Here is a 5955-nt window from a genome sequence, read left to right on the forward strand (position 1 = left end):
AGACAACTTATTTCAATCTTGTTTTGGGTATTTTATACCCCACCCAGATATTATGTCTTTATCAGATTTTATGTCATAGTTTTGAATTTTGTGGCCTTTTAGTGCATGTTTTCATATTTTGTAGTATATTATGCAGTATATAGTTATAGATATCATTCATTGGTTAGCTTGTGATCCTTTAGGGTCATGAGCACCATGTACCATTTCGGGTACCATATTCAGGGTATTACAAACTTGGTATCATAGCCTAAAGTTCAATTGTATCCTAGGAAATCTGAAAGCCACATCTAGTAGAGTCTTGTACATGGGTGTGTTGCGTGCCACATTTATGTGCAAGAGTCTATAAGATGGTTTAGGAAAATTTTCCCTTCTTTCAGTATTTATGTAGTACCAGTGAGCATAATCTCAAGTCAATCTCTCAGTCTAATCCGTTTCTTTTTTTTATTTCAGAACATCCTTCCCAAGAGAAGAACCCAGCCTGTCCAATAAGATCCCTTTAACGAATATGTTTCTCATGCAGATTCAGCGCTGTATTTACTACTCTTTTTAAGTTAGTTGCTTCTTCAAATGAATAACCAGCTATCATTCCAGCTAACTCAGTGGCCAATTCATCTGTAGCCAGGATTCGAGAGTTTACCTGAATGAACCCTCCATACTTTATCGGGTCTAAATCAGATGAGGACCCTCAGGAATTTATTGATTAGGTTAAGAAGGTGACAGACATCATGGGGCTGACTAAAGTTGAGAGTGCAAAGCTATTTGTTTATCAGTTGTAGAATGTGGCTCATACTTGTTTCAAAAAGTAGAAGTCATATAGGTCAGGTGATGCAGGTCCTACAGAGTGGGAGGAGTTTATTACTGTATTATTATATAGATTCTTTCCCCAAGAGATTAGAGAAGCTAAGGTGCTAGAATTCATCAACCTCAGGAATGACAGCATGACGTGAAAGATTAATCTCTAAGTTTACTTAATTAGCGAGATATGCCACTTATATGATTGTTGACAACAGGGCTAAGATTAGTAAGTTCATTTCAGGGATGAATGATAGCATGGTAAATGAGTTCAGATCTGCCATGCTGAACAGTGACATGACTTTAGCCAGACTCATAACTCATGCTCGGTAGATAGAGGAGTAAAACATTAAGATGAGAGAGAAGCAGAGAAAGAGAGCAAGGAGAGGTAGTTTTAATTTTGTTCAGCCAAAGTCAAAAAGAGTAAACCATTTTTAGTTTCATCCTAAGTCATTAGTTCCACCTCCTTCTTCAGCTAGTGCTCCTAAGTTTAGAGATGGAAATAGAGACAGAGCGCCAGGATCTAACTCTTAGGGAATTTTCATCAATGCCTGAACTAATCTCTTTTATCAGACTTGTGGTAAGAACCACAAGGGTTTTTGCAAATTAGGTAGTGATGTCTACTTTGGTTGTGGCAAGCCAGGTCACAAGGTCAGAGATTTTCCTTAGTCAGGTTATCAGCGTTAGCAGAACCATTCCTTAGCTCAGTTCGGTCACCGAAATCAGCAGGGTGCCACCTCCAGTTCTACTAGTGGGCAATGCGTAAATCATTTTTAGGCTCTTAAGACTCGACAGGATCAGGAAAATTTTGCCGATGTAGTTACTGGTACATTACATATCTTACATATTTGTGTTTACTCTTTGCTAGATCTAGGTACTTCCTTGCCTTTTGTTACTCCCTACATAGCAAGAAATTTTAGAGTTAGTCCTAAAATTCTAGTAAAGCCCTTTTCAGTCCCTACCCCAGTGGGTAAAACCATCATAGCCCGACAGCTATATAGGAACTTCCCGATTTAGATGTTTCAAAAACTCACTTCAGCAGACTTAGTCAAATTAGAGATGACTGATTTTGATGTCATTCTTGGAATAGATTAGCTTCATTCCTACTATGCTACAGTCAACTGCAGAAAGAGAATAGTTAAGTTCTGATTTTCGAAAGAACCCATCCTAGAGTGGAATGGTAGTGTGTCTGCTTTCAGAGGTCAGCTTGTTTCCTACCTTCGTGCAAGGAAAATGATATCTAAGGGATGTGTCTATCATCTTGTTTGAGTTAAGGATACTAGTTCTGAAACTCCCAGCCTTGAATCAGTCCCAGTTGTGAACACCAGGAACTGAAAGAATAGTTGAAGGATCTCTTAGATAAGGTATTCATCAGGCCCAGTATTTTCCTATGGGATGTACCAGTCTTATTCATGCAAAATAAAGACGGTTCTCTCAGAATGTACATAAACTACCGTCAACTCAATAAAGTCAATGTCAAGAACTAGTATCCACTTCCCAGAATTGATACTTGTTTGACCAACTTCAAGGTGACAGTTACTTTTAAAAGATAGAGCTTAGATCCAACTATCATCAACTAAGAGTCGGAGAATCTAAAATTCGAAGACAACTTTCAAAATGAGGTATGGTCACTTCGAATTCCTAGTCATGTCCTTTGGTTTTACCAATGCCCCAACATCTTTTATGGAGTTGATGAACCGTATGTTCAATCAGTACTTAGACATATTTATCATAGTCTTCATAGATGATATTTTGGTCTGTTCCAGCATTGAGAGTGATCATGCAGAACATATTCAAATAGTACTTCAGACTCTCAGAGATCATCAGTTATTTGGAAAATTCAGTAAGTGAAAATTTTGGCTTACGTCAGTAGCATTTCTTTGATATATTATATCCAGTGATGGTAATAGAGTATATCCTCAAAAGACCGAAGTAGTAAGAAACTGGCCTCACCTCATCTCTCCATTAGATATCTAAAGCTTCTTAGGTTTAGCAAGCTATAATAGGCAATTTGTTGAAGGATTTTCTTCTATTGCATCCCCTATGTCCAGATTGACTCAGAAAAAGGTCAAGTTCTAGTGGTTAGATCCTTGGAGGAAGAGTTTTCAGGAATTGAATACTCGACTTACCTTAGCTCCAGTTCTAGCGTTACTAGATGGTTCAGTTAGGTTTGTAGTGTATTGTGATGCATCTAGAGTAGGTTTGGGTTGTGTCCTGATGCATCATGGTAATGTCATAGCCTACCTATCTAGATAACTTAAAACTAATGATAAGAATTATCCTACTCATGATCTAGAATTTGCATCCATAGTATTTGCCTTAAAGATTTGGAGGCAGTATCTCAATGGGATTCATGTAGATGTGTTCACGGATCATAAAAGCTTTCAGTATGTCTTTTCTTAGAAATATCTTAATCTTCATCAAATAAGGTAGTTAGAGCTCTTGTAAGATTATGACATGAGTGTCCTTTATCATTCGAGCAAGGCCAACGTAGTGGCTGCCACTCTCAGTAAACTGAACATGGGTAGTATTGCTCATGTTGAGGATAGTAAGAAGAAGTTAACTCAGGAAATGCATCAAATTGCCAGAATAGGCATTCTCTTAGTCGATATAGAAGAGGGTGATATATGAGTTCAGATTAGTTCAAAATCATCTCTAGTATTCGAGGAAAAAGAAAAGCAAGATAGAGATCCCATCCTTGTTAAGTTGAAAGATTTAGTCAAGGATTAAAAAGTAGTGGTTTTCTCCCATGGAGAAGATGGTGTATTGTATTGTCAGGGTCGTCTCTGTTTCCCAGGTGTAGATTACTTAAGGGAGAGAATTCCTGCAGAAGTGCATGGTGTGCGCTACTCTATTCATCCAGGAGCAATTAAGATGTACCTCAACTTGTAGGAAATCTATTAGTGGAAGTGGGAATAAGTAAAAATGGACTTCGTGATGGGTCTTCCTAGAACTCATCATTAGCATGATTCAATCTGGGTCAATCAGCTCATGTCCTTCCAGTTCATACCTAGTATTCAGTCGAGGATTATTCCAAACTCTACATTAGAGAGTTGGTTATATTGCACGTTGTTCGGCTATTTATTATCCTAAAAAGAGGTACCCAGTTCACCTCTCACTTCTGGAAAGCATTCCAAAAGGGTCTTAGTACCTAAGTCCATATTAGTACAACCTTTTATCCTCAGACAGATAGTCAAGCATAAAGGACTATTCAGACTCTAGAAGATATGCTAATGGTGTGTGCAATTGATTTCAAGGGAAGTCGAGATGACCATTTATCTTTGATTGAGTTTACATACAACAACAACTATCATTCCAGTATTCAGATAGCTCTATTCGAAGCTCTCTTTGGTAGAAAATACAGATCTCCAATTGGGTGGTTTGACGTTAGTGAGGCCCCAATCATAGTAATTGGGTTTGTATTCGATGCCTTAGAGAAAGTCTAGTTGATCAGAGAAAGACTTCAAGCTGCTAAGAGCCGGTAGAAGTCTTATGTAGATATTTGTAGAAAAGATCTCGAGTTTGAGATTGGTGACTATGTCTATTGAAAGATCTCTCTCATGAAGGTAGTGAAGTGGTTAAGCAATAAGGGAAAGCTCAGTCCCCAATATGTCAGTCCCTTCGAGATATTCAATCATTTTGACAAGGTAGCTTATGAGCTCGACTTACCTTCAGACCTAGCCTCATTTCATCCAATCTTCCATGCCTCTTTGCTCAAGAAGTGCAAGGTGACCCAGTAGTTGTAGTCCCTATTCAGAGCATAGATGTTCAGGACAACCTCTCATATGAAGAGATTCCAGTCGAAATCCTAGACTATCAGACTTGTAGACTAAGGAACAAAGAAGTCTCTTTAGTCAAAGTTCTTTGGCGAAATCAGTTCGTTGAGGGAGCTACTTCTGCATACCAAGTATCCTCACCTCTTCTCTACCAACTCAAATCAAGATCAAGGTAATAGTTATCCTTAAGTTTTTTATCTTCATGTCCAGTATTCATTACAAACTTCATATCCAGTTTTATGCTGATGTTCCCATTATTTACTCGGTATCAAATGCCATCGCATATTTAGTTATGCATTCATGTATCCATTTAGTTATATAATCATGCATCAGATAAGCATTTTCATTGTGAGAAACTTATTCATTAGAACATTCAGGTATGCATTCATGAATCAGTTATACATGCATCAGATATGCACATTCATAATGATATGTTCAACTTATCAGTCACGTCTGTCATGAAATCATGTTTTAGTTGTTCATGCTCAGTATTCACGTCAGTTTTCTTTTCTGCCCTCTTAGTCAGTTTCATTCAAGTATGAATGTTCCTAAGAGGGAGATACTGTAAGACCCCACAAAATATTACATTGATAATAAGCTCTTTTAGCTCCTAAAAGCTCTTTGGAAGGTTCAACATTTAGAATATTTTAGCTAGGTGTTCCACACTTAGTCTTATTTAAGCCTTCAAACTTCAGGGATTTAGTTGACTACCTTCCCGACCACCGTTTTCCAAATTTCAAGTTGTGTAGCGATATGACAAGTCCATAGTACATTCTTAGTGAGTTTTGGAAATTTTGATATCCATTTAGGGCATGTTTGGATTTCAAAGCAGTAGCTAAAGGCTATAAGGGGGCACCGCCCAACATATAGCCTTGGCTCCCTCCCTCAATAGAAAGGCGTCGCGCAGCTGCAAAGGGCTCTGGGAAAGGTACCGCCTTGCTATAGCCTTTGTGCCCAGTTTTTCAGCATTCCACCTTCGTGCGTTGAGGGGTAATTTGGCCATTTTCCCACCCCTATATATATCAAAAACTCAGAATTTAGCCCTCAAAACACTAAAATATACTTCTTTTCAACAATTTATCCCAAGAACAAGAGCGAGGGTTTCAATTTGAAGACTTAAATCCAAGAGATTTCACCATAGATTGTTAAGGAACTTTCATCTAAGGTATGCATAGTATTGATTTAGGTACTCCTTTCGTCAATGTAGCTCAAGAGCCCTAGTTTAAACTATTTATGTATATCATGATATTCATGTGATGACTTCATTGTTGATCATGTTTATGTGTTGAATGACTCCCAGATGGGACCTTTATGTGTTTCTATGAAATTACGATAGCATATTAGTTAAAATATATATGAATTTTGGGTGGTTTGAATTGTTAAATTA

The sequence above is a fragment of the Capsicum annuum genome, chromosome 11 (genome assembly GCF_002878395.1).
Source record: "Capsicum annuum cultivar UCD-10X-F1 chromosome 11, UCD10Xv1.1, whole genome shotgun sequence".
In the NCBI taxonomy this organism is placed as follows: domain Eukaryota; kingdom Viridiplantae; phylum Streptophyta; class Magnoliopsida; order Solanales; family Solanaceae; genus Capsicum; species Capsicum annuum.